Source organism: Miscanthus floridulus, chromosome 15, assembly GCF_019320115.1.
Source record: "Miscanthus floridulus cultivar M001 chromosome 15, ASM1932011v1, whole genome shotgun sequence".
Taxonomy (NCBI): Eukaryota; Viridiplantae; Streptophyta; class Magnoliopsida; order Poales; family Poaceae; genus Miscanthus; species Miscanthus floridulus.
In genome coordinates this window covers 69,411,594-69,424,110 of record NC_089594.1, presented here as the reverse complement: position 1 = coordinate 69,424,110, position 12,517 = coordinate 69,411,594, and the positions used below count along the sequence as shown (strand labels likewise).

The window sequence follows — 12,517 nt, the reverse complement described above, 5'->3', positions numbered from 1 at the left end:
AAAGGGTCGTTCTTATGAAACACAAAAAATAGCTCTAAGCTTATAAAAAAATAGGTATTGTGTTCTTTTTTTGCGGGTAATATGTGTATTGCTTTCGATCTAAATGTATGGTGCATGTACCATTATACACACAGTACGTATGTCGCATGTACATCTTTTATATATGGATTGAAAAAGAGAGAGAGAGAGGAATGGGCATGACGTATGAGGCTGCCGGCTGCGTACCCATGGTGTGCCATGCATGCATGGAGGTGGGTCCTCCTCCTCCCCTCACGCAGGCAGTGGGATCGCCCAGCTGCTCTCGTCTCGTCGTTTTTTGGCGGCCGGGGGCGTATGCCGTACGGAAAAGCTGAGAGGGGGCAGCGCTGTGGGCACCACCTAAACCGCCCGGCCCCACCACAGATTCGAGCGAGAGAATCGCATGTCACCAGTTGAGGAGGACCGAGAAATAAAGTAGGGAGGGAGGCTTATATACGTTAAGAAATGGCAAATTAGATAGAATAGAAGAGATGTAAATATTGCAAATTACAATCTCCGATTATTAGAAACTCATCGGCATTCGTTGAACAAAATATGATGAAATAAAAATTAGAAATGAACGCACATCACCACTACTATACGTATAGCAGGGTTAAGGGCAAAGAGAAAACTAGATATGCATTATGCAGCGGCCGTATCAAATAATAGATTTATATATGTACACCGCATGCGACGAACCACTTTATGTATTCATCTCTACTATAAAGGACCAATCAAAACTATACTAGGTCTTAAAAAAAAAGTCCCCCGCTGAGAGACTACAACCATTGTGCACCAACGAAATTGTACCCAGGATTACCGTATCATTAAAATCTATGGCTCCTAATCCTTTCTCACAGGCTTCAACTTGATCCGATGGCCAATGTTATTTGGATCTCCTCCACCCAGGCTTCAACGTACGTCTCACACATCCCGCAGGCTACGATAAAATGGAAACCAATGGAAGTCGATCAAGGCAAATAAGAAGGAGAGATCCGTGACTCCGATCAAGGCAATTTCCAGAATTGTCATTATAATGGAAAAACCCACGCCGAGCCCGGCCCCATCTGACGCGCTATTCCAAAACTCTCCGTGTCGTTCTGTATTGCGTCAATAAGGAATGGCAACAAACCTGCCAACATACCCACTTGCATGTTTCCGTCAAGAACACGTGGGACTTGGTTTGGTGACCCCATGCGTCAGTAGGAGCAGTGAGCGTCTGCAGCATGGCTGAACCTGGAAATGTCTACCCCTTTCTTCTCATAAAATACCAATGGTGGCACCCTGGACAAGGAAGCAAAACGGGTCACTTACAGTCTGGGCCCATAGATAGGAGATCGATGAAGAGGTTTAGCACATTTGGTTTTGCCTATTTTTTTAAAAAAAATAGAAGAAATATTCAGTTTTATCCTCCAAAGAGAGGAGTTAGACCATTGTGTTACAAAAGTAAGACACACTACACACCCCGACCGAGTTTACAAAATAAACGAACCGAGTTAACACGTGATTATGAAAATAAAAGGCCATTATGAAATAGAACAAGCAAGCTAGAGACAATTAGTTTTGTTCTATTTATTAGATATATAGATTTTGCTATGCACCTAAATATACATTATGTCTATATACATAGTAAAAACTACTTCCTCAATTCTAAATTATAAGTCACTTTGATTTTTTAGGTACATCCATTTTGTTATGCATCTAGATATAATAATATGTCTAGATACATAGCAAAATGGATGAACCAAAAAAGTCAAAACGACTTATAATTTGAAATGGAGGGAGTATGTATCTAGAAAAGCTGGAACGACTTATAATTTAAAAATAGATGGAGTACTTAAAACTTACTTGATAAATCAGTTGATTATGCCAAAAAGAAATGTTTTTTTTCTTTTGTCCAATAATTTTCATTAGTTAGCTTTCTAATACCCAAAAATCATCTGAAGAAAGAAAAACAGGATGGGAGAGAGGGAGAAACCGAGGAACAACTAGATAAATATCCATCGCGGTTGCGCACATATATTTACGACTATATCTACTCTTTAATTTTAAAAAAGATCAAATACAATTTTTTCTTTCTTTTATCAAAAGTGAATTATAGAGTTACTTTAAGAAGCTATATCTACTTTAACAAGCTTGGTACGGCATCTTTGATTATTTGGGATGAAGTTTGCATGAAGTGGCCTTGAAGATCTCCAAGACATGTTTAAGGACTTAGGCATATTGCAAATTATATGGTTAATGCGAGAAATAACTTTATTATGCCTTGTTACGTGTAAGTGTTTTCCGGATTGTATATACATAGTCATATACAATTGTGTGAAAGTTGAACTGTGGAAAAAATCGTTGTTTGGTTGTTTCCATGTACATCTTTGAAATGAAGCCGTAGCGTTAGCACGGGCACTATACTTTGGAAATAGAAGAGGAACAATAATTACTGGTACACGTAGGATACCAGACAAATTAACTTTGGTCATCCGATTGGCTTAAAAGATGGTTTCCAATTTTTCAAAATAATAAAAAGAAAATCTAATTAAATTTCTTAAAGTTCATACTAGTTGTTTGCTAATAATGTAGACTAGTGTTTCCTTACTGGGTCTGGCAAAAAATAAAGAAAGGAAGAGAGAGAGGCTACATCTCATACACGTACGCGAGTGAACCTGATCGGCTGCTGTTCGTACGAACGCTGCAAAAAAAGCAGGCAGCACCTGGCGTGGTGCGCGGAGTGCCCCGATGAGGATCCGGCTGGTTGGCCCCAATGTTCGTTCTTTGCATGCTGGTGCTGGCCGCAGCACCTTTTCCTTCGCTGCAGACTAGAGCGCCAGAGCGGCGGCATCTCCGTCCGCCGCGCCAGAGACGAGACGATCGGCAGGGCCGTGGCCTGCTGGGAGCTGGCCGCTGGGCGGTGGTACTGGTACCCTGCGCCGCGCCGCGCCGCCCCGCCACACCCGTTCGCTACCACCGTAGCACTGGCTCGCCAGCGAATCGACGTGGTCGCCGTCGCCGCCAGGGTGAGCGATCATCTCTATCTGTTGTCCCTCTACCTCTCGTCGTGCGTGTGGGTTTTTAGATGATGGAACGATTTTGCCATCTTGCGAGTGTACCTCTTTCTTGTTGCTCAGTTTTTTTTGCCATCGTGCGTGTGCTCGTCGTACTCTCTCTCTCTCGCCCCCCCCCCCCCCCCCCCACCCCAACCCAATTACCTCCCTGTCTCGTCCGTTTACATGCATGGCGGCGTTGCTGTCAATTTGATCGCTAGTAGTACTCCTTCACAATGCAATGTCTTCCAGAATGTAGGGAGTACCACAGTACCACATAGCTAGTATCATGCATTTGTGTGCTTGCAGTTTGTACACAAAAGTTGCTGCCCACAAAAATCATTTGTTGCTTTTTAGTTGCAGAGATTGAAGGACAAAGCTCTTGCTCTTTCTTTAGAAAGAAACATACACTAAAGTTGGCCTTACCAACTGATCCCTTCAAAATGACAGTTAACTAAAGAACTTGGCCAGATATCTCCCATGCATGGTTTTTGTTCCCCGTAATGGTACACATTTGATCTTGGAAATATAGTTTAGCCATAACACTCATCTCTGGACGAAATATGATTCTGCATTTATATGCTGGATATTTAATAGAAGAAAGTGATTTAATAATCAATGATTGTGTGGTTATATTTTGTCTACTAGCCCGCAATATGGATCATGATTGGTGAAAAAGCATGAAGTAACCTTAACAATTGCTAAACACTGCATTTGTACGTTCCTTTTCTCAGCTTCTATGAGCCAAAACATCTTATAATTTGGAATAGAGGGAGATCTAATATCGTTCATGTGCTTGCAGTTTGTATCTCCTATCCTATGGCGCTGCCTCGCCCGGGTAAGAAAGGGAAAGCATCAGGGAAAGGGAAGGCTCCTGCAACAACTTCTGCACAGGAGGCTGATCTCCCCAATGCAATTCTCGCGGTAACACTATCTAATCGATGCAACGGTCAAAGTAGGCTCAATTTCGTGTTGATTCAATGTCTAATTATTCATAGGACATACCTGATCCTATCGCCACACTGAACCTGGGCGATTCTGAGAAAATAGTTGCGAGTTATGAGAAGTGCGTCGCAGACATAATTGAGTTCATCAAAACAGAATCAGGGTAAGGGGTTCACCTTCACAGTCGAGGGTCACCATGAGCACAAGCTTGACCGCTATATTCCCTTGACCCCTGCGTGGATGAATCCCCCACTGGTGCCTATACTATCGCCATCACAGATGGCATAAGGACCCTTCGCCTAGTCGCACAAATAAAGTACCAGACATGGTTCAGAGGATTTGTGACGGACTCAGGTGACAGATATGAAATTGACGGGATGAGCCCAAAAATGATGGTGGGTTCCAGATCCCTCCACACATTCTCAAGGTACTATGCTATGCTTGGCAGTTGGCACTACCGCTGACCAGTGCAGGGTTGGTTATCACCTGATCACCAATGCTTTCCATACCCTGGTGGCCCATCCCGACAGCACAGGAGATTCTGACGGTGCAATAGCAATCATACTGGTGATGTTGTATGAGGCACCACGATTCCCAGCTGTTTACCAAAAGTGTCTTCAATTCATCAGGGAGATGTCGAATGGCTTTGTAAGCGAGAATCTCCAGCAACTGATCAATAACTGGTGCAGCAAGTGCCTTAATTTCTACGAAGAGAACCGAGAACAAGATACTGTTGTTTTGACTGAGGAAAGCAGTACATTGATCAAGGAAATAGCACGAGAGTTCAGCATCCTGTGTAGGTCAACATGGGACAGGTGGCTAGAAGAGAATGGCGAGGACACCAGAGGTAGAGGTGGAGGCAGAGGCGGAGGCGGATCCAAACCCGTCGGCGCGAGCGGCAGCAGCCATAGCAAGTGAAAAACAGTGGCGATAGATGATGGTGCAATGAGTGCTGAGTCGCTTCTAATGTTAATATTAGATGATGATGGTGCAATGAGTGCGCTGAGTTATTGCTATTCTAATGTTAATATTTATATTTACTATACATCTCGAATTGGTTTCCTTTGTAATGAGGCCACGTTATAAACTTTGTTTACGTATATATGCTGTGATCATCTAACTAGCTAGCGAAGTACGTGGTCCATGCAAATTGTGCGGTTAGCGTGTAGTTCAACCTTAGTACAATTTAATCTATATATGATTTCATCATTAACGTTTTTATCAAAGTATCTGTGATTTGCATATTGCTCTTATATTTGGCTAACACCACGATGTCAATATATGAAGTCTAGTGCAGCAGGTAGCCTGGATCCTCTCATGCCACTCAACATTATGTCATGTCCAGTAGTAGATGGCTTCTTCATTGACATTATCTCGTGTTGTTCTATCATCACCTATGTCGACAACTTACTTTATTGTCTGACTAAGAGCATCTCCAACAGATTACTTATCTCATTTTCAATAGTAAAAAATTGCTATGAGGCTAAAAAATATGCTCCAGCAGATATAATTTCCAATCCCCTTTTCTTAAAAAGTTTCCTCGATCATTCAAAATCCTCCTCAATCCCTCAAACAAAGGGGAACGAGCATCAGTTTTTCTCATCCCCTTTCTTTCTTCATCTCTCACTAACATCTTAGGCCCACACCATCGATGCAGGCGGTGTGCCGGTCATCGTGTCAAGGCCCGAGCAGGCATGCTACACTAGCCGGCGCGCTGCCCATGGGCGAGCTGTGCCGTGTCGAAAGTCAAACTAGAGGACGAGCACGCCGCATGGGAGGGCGCCAAGAGCGAAAGAGAGTGAAAGAGGGGAGGGTGGTAAGGGAGAGAAAAGGGGATGGGTTTTCTCGTTCTGATGTAGCAACACTCCCCTAAAAAGACAAACCAGGTTTTCTCTATCCCATATAGTGAATTTTAAGGGAAAGGGGATCTGGCGAAGTTGCTTTTAGCACCTTAGCACTACCCATAATCTTTCTTTTTTTTAGACCAGAGAGCAACGGCGTACTCCCTATATCCCATAATAAACGCACATCTCACTTTCTGATGAGTCAAACTTTTAAAATTGATTAGAATTATATAAAAATATACTAATATCTATTTCTATGACATATATAAGTATAATTGGATTAAGCATGTAGTATATTTTTATTATAAACTTATTTGGAGATAAAAATGTTGAAACTATTTTCTATACTCCTAGTTAAATTTTAAAGAATTTTGATTGTTCGAGAAACGATGTAATGCGTTTATTTTGGAACTGAGAAAGTACTTTAAAGTGGGATGCTGCCGCACTGATCATCCAAAGACTAGGCATGACCAGATACTCACTCCGTCCTGAAATAAATGCACATCTCTCTTGTCGAGGAGTTAAACTTTTTTAATTTTAACTAGAAATTTAACAGATTTAGTACTAAAAAATTTATCAACAAATAAATAGCAAAAGTCTAAAAAAATTTACTCCTCAAAAAGCGAGAGGTACATTTATTTAAAGACAGCGGCAGTATAGACGTCTCTTCGGTGCACTGGTCTCCCTCTCTGGACCTTTTTGTTTCTCATCCATGCCCCTGCGCCGGAACAGCACGCTGCACGCACCCTGCCCCTGCGCTTGGATTTGGTTCGAGTTCGTGTGCAGTGTGCTCGCCTTTGCCATGTTACACCATGCATACGTCTTTTGCTTTTTTAATTGACGTGCGTCTGGTCAGTGACATCCTTTGTTTTTAATTACATTCCAAATTTTAAGTTATTTTTTCTTTTCTAAATATCTATCCCAAAATAAATGCATATCTCACTTCCTAAGGAGTTAAATCTTTTAAATTTTAACAAAATATGTATAAAAATATACTAATATTTATGATATATAATAAATATTACCCTCTTTGTTTCATATTATAAGATATTTTGACTTTTCTAGATACATAAATTTTACACGTACCTAGATATATACCATGTCTAGATACATAATAAAAGCAATGTATGAAAATGCCAAAATGTCTTAAGATTTAGAATGAATTGAGTATTAGATTGAGCATGGAATACACACTTTTATACTAAATTTATTTGGAGATACAAATGTTGATAATATTTTCTATGTTGGTACACTTTTATACAAATGTTTATATATCTTAATATAGGTTTCAACTAAATACATATCACACTAGAAAAAAAAATACTAGAAATTCTAACTAGAGTTTCATAATGGAGCCTCCACGTTAATCCTCGCGAGACACGCTAGGAAAACAAAAATATAGATCCTAGAAATTCTCACAAAAATTCAAAACACTTGACCATCAATTCGGTATAACCTAATCACCATGAATAATAATAGCTATTGGATCTACTCTATTTTCTAATTGCTATTGCGTAAAACAACATAAAGTAACACATGACTCTGCATTTAAACTACCCACATATGCCAATAAGAAAACATGATATAAGGTATACCTAAATTTGCATCTAATTACCCACGTACTCTTATTACAATAGATAATTTACATAGCCAAACTTTTATCATTCTACAAAAAATTGTTTAAATAACCATATAGCATGTATGTTTCTACATTACCCACTTCTATCAATATTAATATATTAAGATTTGATTATTAAAGTAAGCAAACACGTTGTGTCAGCATGCAAGAGTGATAAATATATATGTTTTGATTCAAAAAAAATCTTAACAACTTATATACTAATTATACTAACAATGCAAATTGTTTAAAATCATATTAGTATTTATATAGGTTGTTGCTTTAAATATATTTATATATTTTAACTTAATATTTGACACGTTTATATTGATATTATAACCATAGCTGGCTTGAACTACTTCAGCAGTACTTTTCAGCGAACGATTAATGTTTACCTCTCACAACAAATCAGCATAAGCTAAATTTCAACGAAGCGAATAGGGCTATGAAAATTCAATCATCTGGTGGCTATATTTTTGTCTGGTACAAAGTGACCTTTCTTTTTAAATAATCGGCTGTACAAAGTAACTTTGGTCACGTTGAGGAGCAAAACTGTCTTTTCCTGTGCCACTAAACACCGTTGGTACTGGGGGGTCTCCTGCAATTCGCCTCTCCCTCTCCCCAGTCCCCACGACGTGTTGGGGGATCTCTTTTCTCCGCTCGTGATTTTGCTATTAACAGCCTGTTCGGTAGGCCGTAAACTGATCATGGATTATTTACTGCTAAGCTGATTTGGTGTGAGAGAAAAACACTATTCCTGACTGAAAATTTACGATCATTTACGAGGAAGCGAACAGGCTTTGTTTAATTTAGTGGACAGCCGATCACTCTGCTAGTACCAGGGGTGAGTAGCACCAAGATGAATCCGACCACCAGGTCTTAACCAAGGCTAGTTACCATGACCCCGGATCAAGATTGTCTACTCTTCTCACCACGTGCCCTAAATTATCTTCACATATTATGCAGCAGCAGCAGCAGCAACAAAAAAAAAAGTCTTTAAGTCCCAAATAAGTTGAGGTAGACTAGAGTTAAAACCTAGCAGAAGCAATAAATGTTCAGGCACGTGAATAGCTGTCTTCCAAGCACTCCTATATAAGGCTAAGTCTTTGGGTATATTCCATCCTTTCAAGTCTCCTTTTACTGTCTCTACCCAAATCAACTTCGATCTTCCTCTGCTCTCTTCACGTTACTATCCTGGCTTAGAATTCCACTATACACCGGTGCCTCTGGAAGTCTCCATTGAACATATCCAAACCATTTCAACCGATGTTGGAATAAACTTTTCTTTAATAAGTGCTACCCCTAATCTATCACGTATATCATCGTTCCGAACTCGATCCCTTGTATCACCACAAATTATGAACCAGAAAAAAAAAGTCACGGAGCAAAACTGAGATTACATGGGAAGTTGATTTCTTTTTAGCAGACCCTACACAGGAAAGCAAAACCAGATAGAACTTAAAACTGAACACACAAGGAAAGAACAAAAAACTTAAGATAATATACGCATGCGAAGGGAAGAAGATCAGAGAGACTAGTAGATACTTGCATGCCAACAATATATGCTCCACGATATGAATGAACGGCAAGTAATTAGGTTATACCGTTACACAACCAAAGACCTCGTTTACTTAATTAACACGCGACATAGCTGACATTACTAAATTTTTTTTTCATCAACCAGGTTTTTTTGCTGTACGATCTCCAAGTGACCTTGACTGAAAATGCTGCAAACACCCCCAGGTCAGCAACTTCTTCATTTGTCCCATGGTAGCCAGAGTAGAAACCGCAGTGCCAGCACAGGGTAGCATCATCGCTCCGAGACCCCTCGATGTACAGATCAAGGCGGTTGTGCCTCTCCACCCCTACAGCCAGGGGCGGATCCAGCGGTGGGGCGGGGGGGGCTCAAGCCCCCCCTACCCAAACCGAATCAGTGCAAATTACTGTAGAGCCTCTATGAATTTTTAGGCAAAGTTCTATAGCTTAGGGGGGCTGAGACTTAAGATCGAGCAGCAGTGTTGTTCAGTCCCCCCTAAAATATTTTCTGGATCCGCCGCTGCCTACAGCGAATCTCATCATGCCACCTGGCTCAGGAGCAACGCCTTGGAGTAGAGGAATTATGTCATTGAAGCCACTAGTCTTGGCAAATAGTTTCATGTTGACACCACCAGGAATAATGGTGTCGAGGTGGAGGACTGTGACTTCAACCAGGGCCTCCACCGCGTTGATCATCACTATATACTTGATGTCCAGAGCACACCTTTCACCATAAAAGCGCCGGTGATCAATGAACGATTTTGACTCGAAAAAGTTATCGATCTCGGTGCATCCTTCAATGATCAAGTCGTCATCAGCATTGGTCTCATCTTCATTTTCGGGCATGGATCTCAAACTCGATCAACGAGTGACTAATCATTGAAATGACTCGAGCAGGGCCGGTTGGTGACAACCTTGCAACACCCTACAAACAAATCATGTCACAAATTTGAACTTTTTATCAGTTAATAGCCGAGGAATATTCCTGTCCATATGTCCATAGATTGCATGCATATACTGCGAACAAAGGAGACAATTTAGTTTTGACAATATTACATGATTTTTTTTCTCGAAAAATATTACATGAAATCTTTTACAGTATGTCACTAAGTTGTCTAATAAAGCTGGGCCGAAGCCTTTGATCTAAAAAAACTTGAAATCCTACAACATTGAATTCAGATGACAGATAAGTATCACAAATGTATAGAAGTTGCCTACATTTGCAGCTGCCAGTTTCTAATAGATACGCCCACTGATTTCTAAAGGAGCATAAACATGTAGATGTGGCAAGTTTGGAAAACAAATCACCATGCGGTTTCTTAGTTTCTTTACCAACTTAAAATTGGCGCGACAATAATATATTTACTAAGTTTATGCCTAAATCAGGACGTCGCAAATGAATGGCAGTCAAATGAGAGCAGGCAAGACAAATGCAGTTTGTAATATGAATTACCACATTTACTTTCACATATATTGTTAGTTAGAATATGAAAATCAAAGTTGTTACATCAGGGATTCAGATCAGCATCACATAGTTACAAAAATAAAGCCTTAATCTAGAGATGGCAAAATCCAGCTTTAGCATGATGCTAGTCTTTAAAATTGACAAAATGGTGTAAAGACAACTGCAAGCCTACAGAGTGTGGACAAACATATTTACCGTTTTTTGCTTCACAGGTACACTTTCACAATTTTCTATCTCACGACAGTAGACATAGTTGCGCAAGGGGTTTTCTGGTTCCCGTGCTGCAATGAAACCATACATCTTGACCCGTCCAGGATGTGTATGTCGATACCCAGCAATCTTGATATCAACAAATTGAAGCACATCCATTGGATAACAATAGCATTCATTTGGACAATCCCCAACACTATCGAGACTGACTACAAAATGAATAACAGAAGCATATTTAGGATTAGTTCATTACTACATTATGCACAATAAACAGTATCCCCAATGGGAGAGGGGCATGAGAAGGACAACATACTTTGAGATTTATCAGCAAGATTATACTCTGAACCAAAGATATGTTTGCCAGATTTGAATGCAGGAAAGAGCCTTATTGGTAAAGGCCCTCGAACCTTAGTTTCTGGATTTTTATGCAAAACATCAGTCTGCTGCTTATGGTCACAACTGGGCCGTGGGATATCATCAACCGTAAAAGGTCGGTATATCCCTGCATTGAAAAAGAACTGAAATCAGTAATAGAGAAAAAAAAATGGTCTACGGAGGTTAATGAAAGCTTCATATGCTCTGTTCATTGACATGATGGGTATTGTAGAGAATGAAATAAAAATACATGCAAAAACACCCATATGCGTATCAGATAAGTATCGTATTCATTGAGTATCCAGATTAAACTAAATATTAATAATTAAGGATAAATTAGACAATTCAGATACAGCCCAGCCTAGTAAGGGTAAATAACCTTCTCCATGTGCCTTTTACTGAATCCACACCCTACTCTCACATGACCACTTGCTTCCTAGTGCCCAGTGACTAAGCCACCTCCTACTCGGGGAGGCCACCTCCAGCAACGGCTATGAATATGATTACTGGGCTTTTAATCTTATTGTAAGTTATTATACATCCTTAAATATGTCTAGAATTTAGATTTTATAGACTTGTAGAGCCTGATCGCAGTTAACTGTTGGTTTTATGGGGAAATAGATTCTTCCTCGCATTTGAAATGCACAGATTCTGCAGAACACAGGTAGGAAGATGGAAACAGCCACTCCCACTAGAACTTGGGTTCCCTTCGAAATTCCCATTAGAAATTAAGAATATTGTGTTAACAACGAAAACAGACATTCCACAAAAGAGGAAAACTAAAGAGTTTTTTTTTCCTGTTAAGTTTGGCATTATTATCAAACTAATTTATCAGATCCGCCCGAGAAAAAGAGAGGAAAAGGTTGCAGTAAGTTGTGGGTGATTTGGGTTTTACCTTTGTCCTCCTGATCCTCATCCTCGTCGCTGTCGCTAAGCAGCCATTCGCCGTCGGATAAATCCTCATCGTCGCTCAGATCGAGAGGCGAAGGCGATCGCTTCCTGCCGCGTTCAGCAACAGGTGTCGCGGTCAATCCGCCTCCCTCAGTTGCCATTGGTTTAACCTCGCTCTCACTGGGCCGTAGATGAAGAGGAGGAGCCGCGGAGTCACTCATCTGTGGCAAAATCTCTTCTCAGCCCGTATGCTCCGGCGGGTTAGGCGGCGGCGCTTCGAGCGTCCGGCCGCTCGCCCAAACCCTAGGTGCGGCGGCGGGGGGAGAGGAATGCGCCCGTCGGGCTGGACGGTGGAGACGATAGACCGACCGATCGGTGGAATAGATGAGGACGGGACGGCGCAATTTGGTTTATGAAGCCAGTGATAAGGATGGCATCGGGTCGGGTTCGGATCGGGTGGAGTCTTCCGTGCATCCAAAACCGAAACCCGAAATCGAAACCCGAATCCGCCCCTGAAAACCGATTCGGGTGAAATCCATCATCAAAACCTAAACCCGCAGATACCCGAAACCCGAAT

General features: G+C 41.0%; 1 pseudogene; it reads right to left on the bottom strand.

The window, feature by feature from the left end:
• Positions 1-9,007: 9,007 nt before the first annotated feature.
• LOC136508791 (uncharacterized) lies at positions 9,008-12,304 on the bottom strand (annotated as a pseudogene).
• Between the last annotated feature and the right edge of the window lie 213 nt (positions 12,305-12,517).